The sequence below is a fragment of the Ictalurus punctatus genome, unplaced genomic scaffold (assembly GCF_001660625.3).
Source record: "Ictalurus punctatus breed USDA103 unplaced genomic scaffold, Coco_2.0 Super-Scaffold_100058, whole genome shotgun sequence".
In the NCBI taxonomy this organism is placed as follows: Eukaryota; Metazoa; Chordata; class Actinopteri; order Siluriformes; family Ictaluridae; genus Ictalurus; species Ictalurus punctatus.
The window spans coordinates 1,913,318-1,930,069 of NW_026521089.1; the positions used below are offsets into that span (position 1 = coordinate 1,913,318).

The 16,752-nt window shown below is 40.1% G+C and overlaps 2 long non-coding RNA genes across 5 annotated transcripts in view; one reads left to right on the forward strand and one right to left on the reverse strand.

Moving 5' to 3' along the window:
* Positions 1-654: 654 nt before the first annotated feature.
* Positions 655-7,931, reverse strand: LOC128630649 (uncharacterized). 3 transcript variants are annotated; one of them, XR_008394924.1, is made up of 4 exons: positions 7,902-7,931; positions 5,659-5,768; positions 3,193-3,338; positions 655-1,213 (listed from the first exon to the last, which is right to left on the reverse strand). It is a non-coding gene; the product is annotated as an uncharacterized LOC128630649 (long non-coding RNA). The 3 variants fall into 3 exon arrangements; XR_008394925.1 differs by lacking the exons at positions 5,659-5,768; positions 7,902-7,931 and adding an exon at positions 4,010-4,850 and having other exon boundaries at positions 663-1,213; XR_008394923.1 differs by lacking the exons at positions 5,659-5,768; positions 7,902-7,931 and adding an exon at positions 4,858-5,176 and having other exon boundaries at positions 669-1,213.
* A 5,054-nt stretch (positions 7,932-12,985) lies between these two features.
* Positions 12,986-16,752, forward strand: part of LOC108261960 (uncharacterized) — a 5,391-nt gene continuing 1,624 nt past the window's right edge. For both annotated transcript variants that reach the window (XR_008394926.1, XR_008394927.1), the window contains exons 1-4: positions 12,986-13,076; positions 13,425-13,768; positions 15,931-16,058; positions 16,175-16,340. This is a non-coding gene — a long non-coding RNA (uncharacterized LOC108261960). The remainder of the gene's footprint in view (positions 13,077-13,424; positions 13,769-15,930; positions 16,059-16,174; positions 16,341-16,752) is intronic.

Genomic DNA, 16,752 nt, shown 5'->3' on the forward strand with positions numbered 1-16,752 from the left:
GCTGTGTTTGTGACACTCCATGCTGACCTGGGTTTTTTCTTCTTCTATTTTTCTTTTCTTTTTAAGCTTGGAAGTGGAAGGATGTGAATTTTCTCAGGAATAAAATGTTTATCATTCATCAGTGGTCGTCTGCTATGTCTGGAGTTATGTTATTGCATCAGCGTGTACAGATATTAATCTGCTCTCCCTGATGATAGTGACTCTACCTGTTCTACCTACTCTTTATTATTTACATTTTTGTGCACAAAGGGCTAGCTTCAAGAGCAAGGTATAATCAGTAGTCTGATTTCACAATAAGCTAGAAACCAGAAAACACTTGATAGTGCAGATTTGTGCTTGCTAAAAACTGCTGCTGTACTCATCCTAGGATGTTGACACGAACACATTTGTTTGCCTTTTCCTCTATTACATCTGCATACTGGTAATGATTTGTAATCCCACTATCCAGTGTCAACAGGACCCTTTTGAGTTTGCTTCCTCTCTTAGGTTTCTTCTTCATGATGTCTCGGGGAGTTTTTCACCTCCAGCTTGCTTGATAGGGATCTAAATCTACATCTGGATTTCAGTCCAGATGCTTTGTGACGATGTCTGTAAGTGCTATACAAAATGAAAAGTTCAACTAAAGGAATCCTCCAATAGTGATTTGCATTACAACAGCGAAATCTGAGAATAATGTCACTTTCTTTTTAATTAAATACGTAATATCTTTAATTGTGTATTTACAATGCAGCATTATTTCATTGATAGAAAAATAGTGCAGTCTCCTATACACACACACACACACACACACACACACACAATAGTTTTAGGATAGTTGGTTGCTTGGGAATGAACCCCCACACTCTGATGGTCCCTGAAATAATTACTTTATGTAATACCACTTAGCTCAGCTTGGCAAGTCTGAGAATATTCAACAGCATGCGATGAATCTTCATGCCACAGTGGCTTCTGTAGCCACATCTATGGCAGTTAGTGTCAAATAGGTTCAGCAGGTTACACTTCTCGCTGGATGCCTGATGGTATATATTCAGATCAGACTGATGTCGTCCTGGATGATCTCAGTTAAAGTTGAATTTAAAGTTGAACAGTCCAGAGCCAAAAGGGTTAAAGCCCTGGAAACTCTCCCAGGCCCCATGGAAGTGGTGATGGCCTTCTCCGTGCTTGCTCTCAGGGTCCAGGGGGTCTTCACCCTTGTCAAATGAACTCCTCGTTTCTGCACAAGAACAGAGAAAAGGTGTCAGATATACCAGCATCTTTCGAGACTCGTGTTTTATATTACCAGAGGTCCAAACCGCTACAGTTTTCCCCCTTTTACAGTGATATAGGAGACACCTGAAAACTGCTTTTCTGCTATTTCAAAGTGCTCAAGCCAAACAGGAATAAAATTAGCCAATTCGCAAAGAATGTGGTACATGAACGACACATTCACTTCTGCAAGAGGTTAATTATTTATAACCGTCACACTGAACCAGTGATCGATTAATTTTTTTAACCGTTCCATCTAGGGAAAAACAATACCATTACATCCAATCTAATATACTGTTGATTGATGCACCTTGACATTTAGTCTACATGCTGCCCAAAAAAATTAAAGTCTGTCTGGACCTCTAGAAATTCTGCAATGTCAGAATAATAATAAAAGAATAGGATTTGCAGTGACCCACCATTAAATTTTCTTTTCAGTATTGTAGGCTATACTTTTTAATTACTAAAATGAAAGGAAAATTCATTTTACAGACATACAAACAAGAATGTGTTAATCAACAGTCAATATATTTTATTAAGGTCAGAATCAGCCAGCCGTCCATTGTCTGTACCCCTTATCCTACACAGGGTCGCGGGGAGCCTAGAGTCTATGCCAGGGGACTCCGGGCATAAGGCTGGGATGCCATCACACACCCATTCACACACTACAGACAATTTAGAGATGCCAGTCAGGTTACAACACATTTCTCTAGACTGGGGGTGAAACCGGAGTACCCAGAGGAAACCCCCAAAGCACGAGGAGAACATGCAAACTCTGTACATACAGAGCAGAGGCGACAATCGAACCCCTAACCCTGGAGGTGTGAGGCAAACGTGATCACCAGTCAGCCATCGTGCATTAGAGTTCATAATTGTTCTAAAAATACTAACAATACATGCAGGCCTGACATACACTTAGGTTAATTTTGTAATAACTGTATAAAGTAAACTTATACTGTATGTGTCGCGACAGACCGACAGCCGGCGCACAAGGAACTAAAATCGCTCCTCCCGCGACTGCAGCGCTGGCGCTGAAGAGACAGCCCCACTTCAATGTTTTGGACAGTCGGAAAGCACGTGGAGGTGGGCGGAGCCGCAGACACACCCTCTGGTGATGAATGGCGCGCCGCACGTGAAAATTCCACCATCCAGCAGACGAAGGAAAAGTGGAAGGCCGCTTTTCCGCTCGAAAGGAGAGAATTCTCTCACATGACGTGTGCCTGGCTTACTGCCAGTTATCAGTATTGTTGGTATTGTATGTTTTCTTTCAGACGACCCGGACCCGAGCGAATTCTCCGCTCCCTAGCTACAAACGCGGCGTTGCCTGACGTCTGAGAAGAGCCCCTGTTTCTCCGGAAAGCCCCGGAGCGACTCTGGCAACCCCGCAATACACTGACCTCTCACCACACGCTGTCACGCCCACACGCGAGCACACCCCCCCCCCCCCCCAGAATATAAAAATAAATCTCACTTGTTAACGTTACGACGGCCTCCCGTGTGTCTGTCTCCACCCACCGCTGGCTAATTTCCCTATATATGATATCATAATATTTCTGCAGATTACAGTTAAATATCAGTTCAACCAATACAATTAACCGTTTATGCTGCAAGCATGGATCCGATCCGTCCTTTCCAACAAAATGCATGTTTATTTCTCTTTGACTGTTAGTTATTTTGGCAGATCTGTATTAGCAAAAAAATCAAAAACATATCACAGACTGTGTTCAACATCCCCACTAATCACCAAGTCACAACCATAATTTCTGTTAATTTGATCTGAATTCCAATCTGATTCATCCTTCTTTATCTGCAGCTGTACTTACATACTTATATACTGTATTCCTCATCTATGTAAAACTATTCAAGCATGGGACACAAAAACCAACATCAAAAAACGGCTTAGCTTGGTATTTTTATATTAGCAGACAAAACTGATTGAGGGTTTACCTGGCTCAGTGAGCACTTCCTTGGCCTGTGCGATGTCTATGAACTTCTTCTCAGCCTTGTTCTTCTCTTCAGGATCCTGGAAGTTGTCTGGGTGTCACTGCTGTGACAACTTCCTGTAGGCTTTAATGAGCTTCTTCTGGGCTATCCTAGTGGTCACACAAGCCCAGCCGTTTAGAACACATTAAAACATGACACACTTCAATATCAACCTAAGAAGCCAAAGGGTAGGTGACGGTCATTCTCGCTGTACTCCTTAGCACTTTCAAAGTCCTTAATGGCTGCATAGATGTGATGAACTCTGATTCAGGGGATCAGTCCCAGCTCTAATTTAGTCTAGGCCATCTACGGCAGTTAATTCAGCTAATAAAGACTCGTATGAAGCTGTGCTTGATTAGGGGTAATTAGAAACTAGACTCTCTATGGGTAGGGAGCTCAGGGGGAAATCTACAGATAGCAAATAGCAAACTAAAATGGACCGTCAAGTGCATATACACAAATGCAATGTTGGTTGTAAAACATAAACAACTACAGTTGCACATGTTTGAGGCTCTATTTGTAACTGTTAGTAATGTAAATTTTGAGTTTGATCAGCAGTAAAACAACTATAATCTATAGGACGTGTGAAATGTGACACTTTTCAGCAAAACAAACTCTAATTCTACTTTTGACTAAAGGTCATAACTAGTCATTTCCGACCTCCGACTAGGAAAAGGAACGAACTCGGAATTCCTACTTGGGACCCTCTCCACAACCACAACATAAGGGCTATGTTGATTTGATGTCACTTGCTGAGCATCAACAAAATAGCACCTCTTACCTTTAAATGAGTTATGCTGTATATAGACAAGCATTTGTTTAAGATCACTCAACATCTTAGATCGAGCACATCTGGAGGTTGTTAAACTGACTATACCAGGGATGTCCAGTCTCCAAGCAAAGGGCCGGTGTGGGTGTAGGTTTTCATTCCAATCAAGCAAGACCACATCTGATTCCACCTGTTTAATCAGTTGAGCTTGGCTTTCAATAGACTCAGGTGTTGTTTCTGTTTTCTTTGAAAGCATGTCTAGTCAGATAACTAAGTTTAAGGGCAATTTCAAAGTAAAAGGAAAATGGAAATACAACTTGGCATCATTTTCACTATTGCACAAACAACACAGCTACAGTATAATCAGTTTTCATCATGTTTTATTGTGATCTGTGAGATGATGCATGCAATGGCCTTGACGGTGGTATTAGCATGAAAACTGAAGTTTGTTAATGATGTAATTAATGTGAACAGAGTGTAAAGATAGGTCAATCGGGAGCTAAATTTTACTGGCACCAATATTAGTATGTTGTCGAACTTGATTGTGGGTAATACAAGAAACCAAAGTGAAAAATGACCAACAGGTCAATGAAAGAAGTCTAAACTAAAAAGTAAACTCAAAATTTTCACTACAAAATGAATCCTGGATGCCACCTGTTAATTATAAAGATCAATATGCAAGTTGTTCATGGTGGATTTTTCCTTTAATGACTTAATTTTCCTTTAATGACAAGTCAAAGAGTTACAGTAGGCTCCCTCTCTGAAGTCTTGCCTGTGACAAATCACCTGTTACCACCAACTCTTTTCAACATGATGCATGTCAATCTTCTTTTCATGTCTTATCATGGAGTAAAACTCACCGATGTGAAATCAGGTTTAACTCGATGTCACGTATCGTGACGGAGCGGAGATAGGACGGATGCAATTGCAGTATGAACAGTTGTTTATTTTAAAAGAGAGACAGGCAGACAAATCCAAAACATAATCCAAAACAGGCGAAGGTCAGGCGATCGGCAAACAGGCATACACAGGGTTAAACATGAATCAAGGTCGTGTCACGGAAAACAGGGTCGATAAACTAAACGAGAAACATGAACTATGACGAGGAACTGGGAGCGGATAATCCAGCGTGAACGAACTCTAAACATGGACCGTGACTATTACCACACGAACCAATCTAACTCTAGGATAATCTTCCGCGTTGTGTGCTGGGAGGCGCGCGGTATATATGTGGACATGATCAGCGTCTAAACTGATAAGCCTCTAAACTTGCTGAGGGCAATACAGACACACGTGAAATCCCAGCCAATGACAGAACAGGGAGGAGACATGACAGAAACATAAACAAAATACACGTGTCCAGATGTCACTACTGTCAACAACGGAAAAGCAGGTGCTCGCGCATTCGCGCTTAGAGCACGCTGCTTCAAGGGGGAATCATGACACTCGATGACTTTGCTTAGATCCGGTAAAGCGGATTTAGACTTGTCCGTGGCCAGGTAGACGGTGGCCCTTCTGTAGTAGGCCAAGTATTTTTTTCGGGTCACCGTCTACACACGGATGTCAGAAAGTGGTCGGTTAAGATTCAGACAGAATATTTTTTTTTGCAGAAATAAAGAAATGATTGCTGGTGACTTTCTGAGAAAAGCTCACCGACTCACCAACAGCTGCGTGGAAATGGGAAAGTGCGTCGGCCAGCTGTCCGGCAGCCAGGAGCTTCTTCCCATCTCCAGGTGCTTCTCGACACTGTTCTCACTGCTGCACAGCACTCCTTTAATCAAAAGTAAACTCAGGCCAGGATATAGTAAAGTAAAAATATAGTGACAAATGGTTGGGTAGAATAATACCATTGCATTTCACTATGCTTGCAATTATTATTATTATTATTTTATTATTATTATTATTATTATTAATGATAAAAGACATGGACACTGTAATTTCCCTGTGTCATTTTTTAAATACAAAGCACACATCATTATCTTGGACTTTATCATAATCATCAGCACAGAGAGGTCTCATTATCAAGTCACATCTCTTTAGAGTCTATAGAAAAGCTTGGCTTTGTATGTAGAGTACTACTTAGTGCACTAGAAGAAACTTGTGAGATTCATTCCTTAAGACTAGTGAGGTCTAATGAAAAGTATTTCTGTAGAATCTGTACAGCTGTGTGACAGTTCAGTTTCCACACTATCTATCCAGTATATGAAGTCAATACCTTCTTACCTTCGTATCGAAGATCCAGCAGCACAAGCACAAAGGGCACATAATTTACTAGTTTGTATGCGACTGGTGTTATAGTTACCATGATATAATGTTTTGTTTTGTTTTTTTGTAAACTCAGGTGTAGGAATATGAAGGCTTGGCTACAATGATGTTTAAAGAAGATAACCACAGCGCAGGACATGGTTTCCTCACATGCATATGATAAAATCAGCTGCTGATTTGGTCTTTTTAATGTGTTCTCACTGAACATGAGACTAGTTAAGCAATGAAGGCAATACATCCCAGACCATAATATTTTCTGGACACGTCTTAGACACACTTTATTTGAACTTCCAATACACTAGGCACAAGAACAGTTTCTTTCCAGAGGCCTTCATTCATGGCCCTTAAAGAGTATTCTTAATCTTCAATACAATGTCACTGTAACCTGTGATATACATATCAGTTATTGTATAAACGATTACAATTATTTATTATACATATTTTTTGCATTTAGCAATTTCATTATTTACATATAAGTCATATATTACAAGGAACAACTCCAATTTATTGTTGTTGTTTTGTTGTGTTTATCTAGGCAAGTTAATATTAACTATGTAAACACAACAAAAACAACAACAACCATAAATTGGTTATAGATATTGCGATAAATTAGGTCACAATACACTTTTCTATGATGTTGTAGGTAAGGTGATATCCATCCATCCATCCATCCATCTTCAATACCACTTATCCTTCAGGGTCACGGGGAACCTGGCGCCTATCCCAGGGAGCATCGGGCACAAGTATATCCATTCATACACTACGGACACTTTTAGACATGCCAATCAGCCTGCCATGCATGTCTTTGGACTGGGGGAGGAAACCGGAGTACCCGGAGGAAACCCCCACAGCACGGGGAGAACATGAAAACTCCGCACACACAGGGCCGCAGTGGGAATCGAGCCCCCGACCCTGGAGTGAGGCGAACGTGCTAACCGTTAAGCCACCATCCACCTGGTATTGTGATATCTTTTTTTAGTAATTACAAAATAAATAGAATTGAATGAAAGCAGCTAATTATATGTAAATTTGCTGATGTTTTTAAAAAGCCTAATCTTTCAAATATCTCCCTCCTTTAAAAAAAAAAAAAAAAAAAAACTATTTTCAGTGTTAGAATTTAGTTTTTGTAGGAATGAAATAAATAAAATATCATCTAACTCAGTTGAACAGTTCTTACTTGTTACTACTGGTACTACTTGTATTGTTCTCTGCTAGATATATATCGCTTTGCTTGTATTTTTCTCATTTGTTAGTCGCTTTGGATAAAAGCGTCCGCTAAGTGAATAAATGTAATGCACTTTAAATCTATTCATTTATTTTACATCCCCCCCATCTGTTTACATGTTTTCACATCACGGCTACTTTGGTGACAGTTTGTTAGCTAAATTATATAGCATGATACATATCCCTGCTTGAGTGTGCGGGCATACTTGGCCAATAAAACTGATTCTGAATCTGATTCAGAAAAATGGCAGTGATCCGTACGGAAGCCGGAGGAATCGACTCTTATTGAAGAGCTGAGCCAAAGGATTCGGTTCACTTAAAAGAGCCAGTGCTTTCCGTCACTGAAGGAAGTGAAGTGCGCGGTGAAAAAGCATCATAATGGACGCTACAGTGGCATGTAATAATTGTGGCTTACCGTACACGTTGTCTGGTAAAAAAAAAAAAAAAAAAAAAAAAATGTTTTAAACAAATTCTCTGTATTTACTTATACAAGTATTTTCCGGACGCATCTTGGTTACACACTGCTGAATGCGCTGAATGCAATGTGGTTTCAGAACACACCTAATTAACCTAATTAGCCAGTGAACCTTTGACAATTAGCAGACTACATCCTCAAAGTGAGCGTTTTAAAGCTAAACAATGAGACTTAATTGATAAACATGGCCTTCAAGTTAGCTTGAGTTTAGTTGGCTAGCTAGCTAACGTTTTGCATTAAAGCTTAATTTTCTTTCTTTCTTTTTTTTTTTGCAGCGTGGTTTCTTAAAAATGATAAACAACCAAATTCCACACAGCAAATGTTAGCCATGTGAAATGTTAAGAGCAGTGGGGGAAATTTCCTCCATGTGATGTTTAGCTTCATAAATAAGTGAACTTGATGTTTTTTGGTGGTTTTGTTGCTGTTTACAGAGGGTGAGGTTGTGGGGAGGCTGCCCCATGTGCTCTTCTGTGTGGAGTGTCTCTGCTCTCTGGAGTGTCCTCAGGACTCCAACTCTGTCCCCTCAGTCAGCTGTCCCGAGTGTAGGGTGAGTACTCTTCACAACTCCTGTCCATGCAGCCATCACTCCCTTAGTGTGCTACAGCATGTCAACCAGCTTTCACAACTCTTTTTAGGGAAAGTAGCTAAAGCATGCTCAATTTGTCACCAGATGACACCATAGACTAATTTTTTCCAATTACTTATGATATGGCAATGAATATTACTAACTAGTTTTAAAAAAGAAAGCGAGGCAGATAGGGTGCCGATACTTGTAGAGTTGCATAGATATATCATGAACATGCACATTTTTTAAACGTGTCTACAAATGAAGAAGGCAGGCAAAAAGAAGTCGTGAAAGGTGAGTAGTCTGAAGGAAATGGTTACTCGTTTGTCAGCATCAACAAGAAAAGTGTTTAGAATGAAGAACTATGGGACAGTAAAGTTTTTTTAAACATAACTTTCTCAGATTTACTAAGTAGATAGCTTTAGTTGGTCATTACTACACACCATAACGTTAGATAAGTGTGTCTGAGTTTAGTATTTATGCAGACCTTTTATATATATATATTTTTTTATGTCTCCACCACTAAGTCTGTCCATCCATCTAAGGTTCTCATTAATGCAATATCTCAAGAACCAGTGGTTGAATGTTTGTAGGAATTCTATAGACTATATAGTTGTTGTAACCAGCAGATGACTTGATTAGTATTTGGAATTGATAAACAAATATCAACAGTCAAAAATAAACGAGGTCACAGCAGTTTCATGTTTAGGAACTCAAGGCCCTTTATTGTTTTTTTTTTGGCTAGCTACGGTTTTGCCATCATTCCATGCTTCTGTGCGTCCTTGCTTTTGCATGAGATTCTTGTTTAGTGTGACATCTCAAGAACGAAAGGTTGAATGTTTTATAGTGTAGCAGCAGTGGCAGGTGGAACACAGACAGAGTGAGACTGGTTAAGAGAGCTTTTATTTTGTAGAATGGGAGTGCAGAAGGGTCATGGGACACTCTGTCCTGGGGAAGCAGTCTGTGAGGGAGGTGTTAGAGAGGAGTGTGGTCGCTATGGGCCAGGCAGAGCGGTGTAGGCCGGTAGCAGAGTGCGGAGGGAGCGTAGGTAGTGGGGGTGAGGGCTCTTGGGGGGAGAGACTTGCTGTCGTCATCGTCATCTGCAAGACATAGAACAGAATTGATCAGCATAGACACGTAGACAAAAGCTGCTCAAGCTGCTGAGGTTGTGATGCCTTTTTATCCTCTCCAGTCTTCTCTGAGAGGGTGAGGAGTTGCAGTGTTTATCTGCCGCAAGTTGTGCTCTATTTCCCCACCTCATGCTCTACTGCAGTCGACAACAGTGGTGCTGAAATGACTGTCTGTTCAGCACCTGGGTGGCAGTAGTGTGAGGAGCGTTTTTCACCTCTTCAACAGGTTCACATGGTACCTGTACGTTTCTGCTCGCTTACCGGCTGCTGCAGGCGTTATCGTCAGCTGCTGGAGGCTGGCCTCCATTAGTTGCTGCAGCATGGAATCCATGTTTTTATTTTTACATTTTTTATTATTATATATTTTTTCCTTTATTTTTTATTTGGCCGGGTCTGTGCTCATTCCCGCATCCTTCACCAGACTTACAAATGAGAAAATACAAAATACAAGCAAAGCAGTATATCAAGCAGAGAACACTGCAAGTAGTGCTACAATAGAAGATTTTTAATTGAGTTCTAGAAGATGCAAAAATGTAATCAGCCCTGAGATTCTAACCAGCGACCTTGGCGTTCTTAACACCACGCACTATTTAACTGAGCTACATTGCCACATATATAATATATCATAATAGTTTCGAAGAGAATTTTTAAGCGAATATTTGTAAGTGTCCAAAATTATATGGACGGCGCTCCGTGCAGCGGGGAAAGCACTCAGACATAGCCCGGGGAGGGAGCGTCATGTCGCACAGACTCTGGCCAGCTCCAGGCCGATCATCGCTGATTTTTTCCCGGGTGTTGAAGAGTTACCATTGATGAAATTCTTACTTTACATTTATTTGGTAAAAAGCTTAGACTTTTCCGGAGCATTCTGCCGTTAGGGGCGATGAAGAGTTCCTGGATAGCAAGCACATTAGGCCGATTCTGGTAGAAATGCGCGACTGTCGGCTCAATGCCGGTATCTGTGAAAAGGTAATTGCCCAGAGCCCTGCTGACCGTTCACACCACTTCTCGCTGACGAACGGTTTTTGCTATGTGGGCCAATCTCGGCTGAAAGCAGGTGTACTTGCGGCAGGTCCATACTCGGTGTAGCGGTGTGTATCTGCTTTTTCGAGTTCGTTAAGTCACAGACGGGCCACAGCTAAAATTAAGGAGCTCAGCCACCTGGAAAAAACTTTTGACGGTTAAATCAGTTAGGATACTCGAGGCTGCAGTCATTCTTCGTTTTCAAGAGGAATCATTTCAGCTGAAGAAGGTAAGTAATTTAATTGAGTAATTTCAGTCTACAATATTGTTTGATATTTAAAATGTCAGGGAGAAAATGTTTTTTAAAAATCTTTTCAACGGTATGTGTGATTGTGACAAGAACATCAGACGGTATCCTAGCAGCTAGCTAGCCGGCTAGCTAATTTAGGTTAAGTTAAGAGGCAGCTTGACACTTTTTTTTATAAAGCTTTTTTAATTGCTCTACAAATAAGATAAACTCCTAGTTTATTCCTTCCGTTCCTGTTTTACTACTTTTTATTTAACTTTTTTAATATATTGTGTCAGAAAACCCACACAGTTTGCAGCATGCTGTGTCCCGTTATTAGATTATATTGTCCACTTGGCAGTATAACAGACCTGTTGTTCGGCTCAACACTGTATTTCTTATGTGCAATTCTTAGCCATAGTCTAGCAATATACTAATTTTTTGTCTCATTGAGTGATCCTGAAGGGATTGAATAAAGTTTAAATGCAACTGTATTTTACAGACAGCGATAAAGAGGGCAGGACCTGGTCAGACCTCCAGTCAGACGTGGGAGTGTCTGGGTAAAGACCACCAAGGTGTAAAACATGCAGATATTTGTTCAGCACATCGCTATTGCTATTCCTTGATGCTTTGAGAGCATATTCAAAGTTGTATTTTTCATGAAACATTGTAGAATTTGGCAATATAGTCAATATTTTACACTCTTACAGAGATGCTGCAGAACTGGCAGCCGATGGACGATATGCCGTGTGAGCGTATTCTTCTGCTTTCTGATTAACTTTCTTTGGTAGGTATTAATTAACCGTGATTTCCACTCAGCCATCTTACTGGAATTGTGTAGGTTACCAATAAGACTGAGGATGGAGTTGTATAGTTGTATAACAAAATATATTTTATTTTCTTTATCATAGCCATGCTGAGGGAGGTGTTGACTAAATTAGAGATGGTGCTGGACCAACAAACCACTGAGATTGCTTCAACTACAGGAGGTCCAGCTGCAGCCTTTGGATGTTGATGAAGATTTACTGCCCCTGCAAGACCTTCCTCAACTGCGTAGTCTGGAGCGAAGGATGCAACAGAGCCCAGATTACAAGCAAGATCTGGTGAGAATTTTTTTCTCTTTTTTTTTTGTTAACAACTACTTGCACAATTACACAGCGACTGAGAGCATTTCTGTTTTCTCAAGGTGACACACTCGTACTCAAAGCACAATGTTCAACACCACTTTGATATGAGGGAACAGTTATGACCTACTCTTTAGTAGAGATGGAAAACACAAGCCGTGGTAATCCACGGCTAGATGTGCATTAAACGATTTTAATGCCTGATGTGGAGGAAATGAACCACTCGTTCAAATCGTTTAATGCACACCTAGCCTTGGATTACCCCGCCTATACCATGGTCTTTCCACAATTAATAACGTTAAAGCTGTCATTGGTTTAGAAGCACAAACTTTGATTAGAAGTTTAAAATGATCGTTAATTTTTATTAGTTAAGTCGTTAGATCTGGAATTTTGCCCGATATATATATATATCAGACACAGAGATAAAGTAGTATGATAAGATTACATTTATTCGAATGAATTGACAGATATCTATCAGAGAGAGAGAGAGAGCGAGATTAAGCGTGTATGAATTACCTGCATCATGTGTGCCTCTCGGCAGTCAGTGTTGCGCAACAGTAGTGTAGTAAAACTGAGAGTTGAATTACTTCAGAAACGGTGCTCTTACCACCTCGTTGCTGAGAAATATCATGTAGCTTTTCACCAGCAAAGCTATTTTTATTGTTAAAGTTGCAGACAGCGCTGGCAAGAGGTGTCTGTTCATATGAATGTCAATGTATGCTCGAGTGTCTGTGCTTGTGTGTGCATGTAGGCTGCGCATTGATTTAGAAATGATCACGGTGATCAAACTGACTGGAACTACCTGTGCAATAAACTGTTATAATGCACACCTTCCAGCCAATCAGAATCCAGTATTCACAATGACCATGGTATAAGCATAATTAATGCTTATGATTCATAATGACTGTATGATATGTATTGCTTTATTCCAAAGTTCATAGAAACCTAAAGCTACAGCAATGGAGGTCGAGGGGACCATGAAGAGGTGGCTCCAGCTGGCATCAGATCAAGAGTGTGGGTGCAAGAGAAGTCTTTTGCAAAAAGAAGGTATGTAGAGTGTTTTAACTGTGGTGTTTTTGTGGTATTTGTTAAAATGTTCATACTGTAGTCTATTTTTAATTGTTCATAAAAAATGTTTTTAAAAAAAATCCTTGCTGTTTTTAAGCGGTTGAATTAGTGTGCGTGTTTGTTGGTAGCTGGGTGGGTACACAGTTGCGGTCGGAAGTTTACATACCCCTTGCAGAATCTACAAAATATTAATACTCTTAACAAAATAAGATTGATCCTGTGTGATCGTTGGGAACTCCATTGTGCGAAACGTCCGCGTCGCTTCAACAAGGGGTAAGGTGCACACACAGTTTTTCTTTTGTTTGTGTCCTTGATGTCGCTGAGCAGCTACCAGGAATCCTGAAGAAGGACTAGCGCATTGGAGCGGTCGTGCTGCACGTGGGGGCAAACATCAGGCTGTGGCAGGCGGAGGTTCTGAAGAGGGACTTCTCCAGCCTGATCGAGACGGTACGAGGCAGATCACCCACCGCGAAGATCATCGTCTCTGGACCTCTTCCCTCATACAGAGGTGGAGCAGAAAGGCTCAGTAGACTTCTTGCTTTGAATGACTGGTTAGTTTCTTGGTGTAATGAACAGAATCTGCTGTTTGTTAATAACTGGAATCTGTTCTGGGATCGGAACTGCTGTCAGACAACATCTCCAAGACGCTACAGACCAAGTGACTGTCTACCGTAAGCACATTTTCCTACAATAACAAAGTTCATCATAAGCAATGTTCAGTTAATAGTCCAACACCTGTAGTACATTCTATAGAGACTGTGTCTGTTCCCCGAGCTATACAAATACATAGACAATTTCAGAATGTTTGTTTTAGTAACCTAATTAACCTAAAATTAGATCATACATCCAGCACCTTTAATCTGAAGCTAGGACTATTAAGCATTAGATCTCTTGCGTCTAAGGCTCTTATTGTTAACGACATCATTACTGATCAGGAATGTAATTTAATGTGTTTAACGGAAACTTGGATTAAACCAAACGAGTACATGGCATTAAATGAAGCCAGTCCTCCTGGATACAGTTATGTACATCAGCCTTGTTCAGCTGGTAGAGGAGGAGGTGTTGGACTCATCCATAGTCAAAATCTAGCCGTCACACAAAAACCTAGTAATAAATTTAATTCTTTTGAAATTCTTTATACCAGCATAACTTATGTAGCCACTAAAAATAAGTAAATTCCTCTAATTATTTACAGGCCCCCAGGGCCATATGCTGAATTTCTTAGTGAATTTGCAAACTTTATCTCAAACCTGGTTGTGTCTGTAGATAAAGCATTAATCGTCTGTGATTTTAATATTCACTTTGATATCCAGAAGACCCTCTGAGAACAGCGGTTGTGTCCATCTTAGATTCAGTAGGGATTAATCAGAACGTAATCGGGCCTACTCATAATGGTGGTCACACTCTTGACCTCATACTAACATACGGATTAAATATAGAAAATATTATAATTTTTCCGCAGTCTAAAGTTGTCTCAGACCATTATCTTATCTCGTTCATAATACGAATTGATCATAATATTTCCACCTCGCCTTGCTACCGCATAAAGCGTGCTTTCACATCAGCTACTGCACCGAGCTTCATAAATAACCTCCCAGAGACATCAATTATATTTGGATCACCGTCTGATCCGATAGAACTCGATTAGGTGACTGAAAGCTTACAGTCAACACACCGCTACATGCTAGATAGAGTGGCTCCACTCAAAAGAAAAATAATTAGAGAGAAAAAGCTAGCACCCTGGTATAACGATCAAACGCGAACCTTAAAACAGACAACTCGACAATTAGAACTTAAATGGCGTCAAACCAAACTGGTGATATTTCAAACAGCATGGAAGGAGAACCTACTGAACTATAGGAAATCTCTTAGCGATGCTAGAAAAGTCTCTCCACCTTAATAGGAGACAACAAAAACAATTCTAGATTTCTATTCAACACAGTAGCAAAATTTACTAGGAATGAAACCACCACAGAGAGAAACACTCAATCACAATCATTACATAGCAGTGAAGATTTCATGGAACTTTTTATTGGTAAAGTTGAAAATATTAGATGTGAAATTCAGGCTATTAAATTAAAACCAGACAGTATTATAACTAACCCTGTAGACGATGATATAGCAATATCGGATCAATGTTTAGAATGTTTTACTCCCCTTAGAGAGACCGAACTAGCTTCGTTAATCTCTTCAGCAAATTCATCAACTTGCATACTAGATCCCGTACCTACATGTCTCTTTAAACAGATTTGTCCTGGAGTAATTGAACCATTTTTAAATATAATCAACTCTTCCCTTAGCACTTGCTATGTACCTAAATCATTTAAATTAGCAGTTATTAAACCCCTGATTAAAAAACCTGACCTTGACCCCTCTCAACTGTCCAGCTATAGACCAATATCTAATCTCCCCTTCATCTCCAAGATCTTAGAAAAAGTTGTACACAGCAGTTATGCTCGTACTTACATAGGAATAACATTCATGAAATGTATCAGTCAGGACGTAGACCTCATCATAGCACAGAGACAGCGTTAGTTAAAGTAGTAGATGACCTTCTACTGACCTCTGATCAGGGTTTGTCTCGTTGCTTGTGTTACTTGACCTTAGTGCAGCTTTTGATACTATAGATCACACTATTCTCCTTGATAGATTAGAAAATGTTGGCATTAAGGGAACAGTCCTCTCCTGCCTCAGGTCTTATTAGACCGATCGTTATCAGTTCAGTTCGTAGATCTAAATGGAGACTTCTCCATGAATACCGAGGTTAAATTTGGTGTTCCACAAGGTTCTGTTTGAGGCCCACTGCTTTTTATTTTGTATATGCTACCTCTAGGTCAAATTATTCATAAACATGGAATGAATTTCCACTGTTATGCTGATGATACAGAGCTGTATGTTTGCAACTGAACAATAACAACAATAAACAACAACTGAAGAATAGCGAAAAACTTCAACTGTTTTGTAAGTCAAACTTTTTAATGTTCACCTGGAATTCGACTCCTATGTGACTAAATGATGGAATTGTATCTTATGTTGGACCATGTATTCCAGAGATTTTTTATTTGAATTTCTTGTAGCGTGCTTACTTGAAGACGATGAGGCAGAGCAGCATCGGAGAGACAGTTCGCTTCATTCTCCAAAGAATCGGGGAGAACAGCCTGTGGTGTATGTTTTCGTTGAAAGTGTCAAAAGGTGGGAAGCTGGCTTTGACTGATCAGGATGAAGTGTGTCGCCTTGTACACTGTGAGTATGAAGGATAAAAAATGTATACCGTAATTTTCGGACTATTGATCGCACCTGAATATAAGCCGCACCCACTAACTTTAAAAAGAAAAAAAAATTGTACATATATAGGCCGCACTTGTCTGTAAGCTGCAGGTGTCCACGTTGTAACGTGAGATATTTACACAGAAAGATGTTACACAGATAGATTTTTTTTAACTTTTAATTAAATGCATACCGTAAATGCTTTTTTCCTGAACAGTGCATGCCAAGCTTACGTGCAGCAGCTCTATTTCCTTCTTCAACAGCCAGATTGATCGCCTTTATCTTGAAAGCTGCATCAAATACATTTCTTTGTGTGTTTGCCATGATGAGGGTGTGTGCATGAAGCGCAAAATGACTGATCTGAAGAATTTAGTGTGAGTGTGTTTGA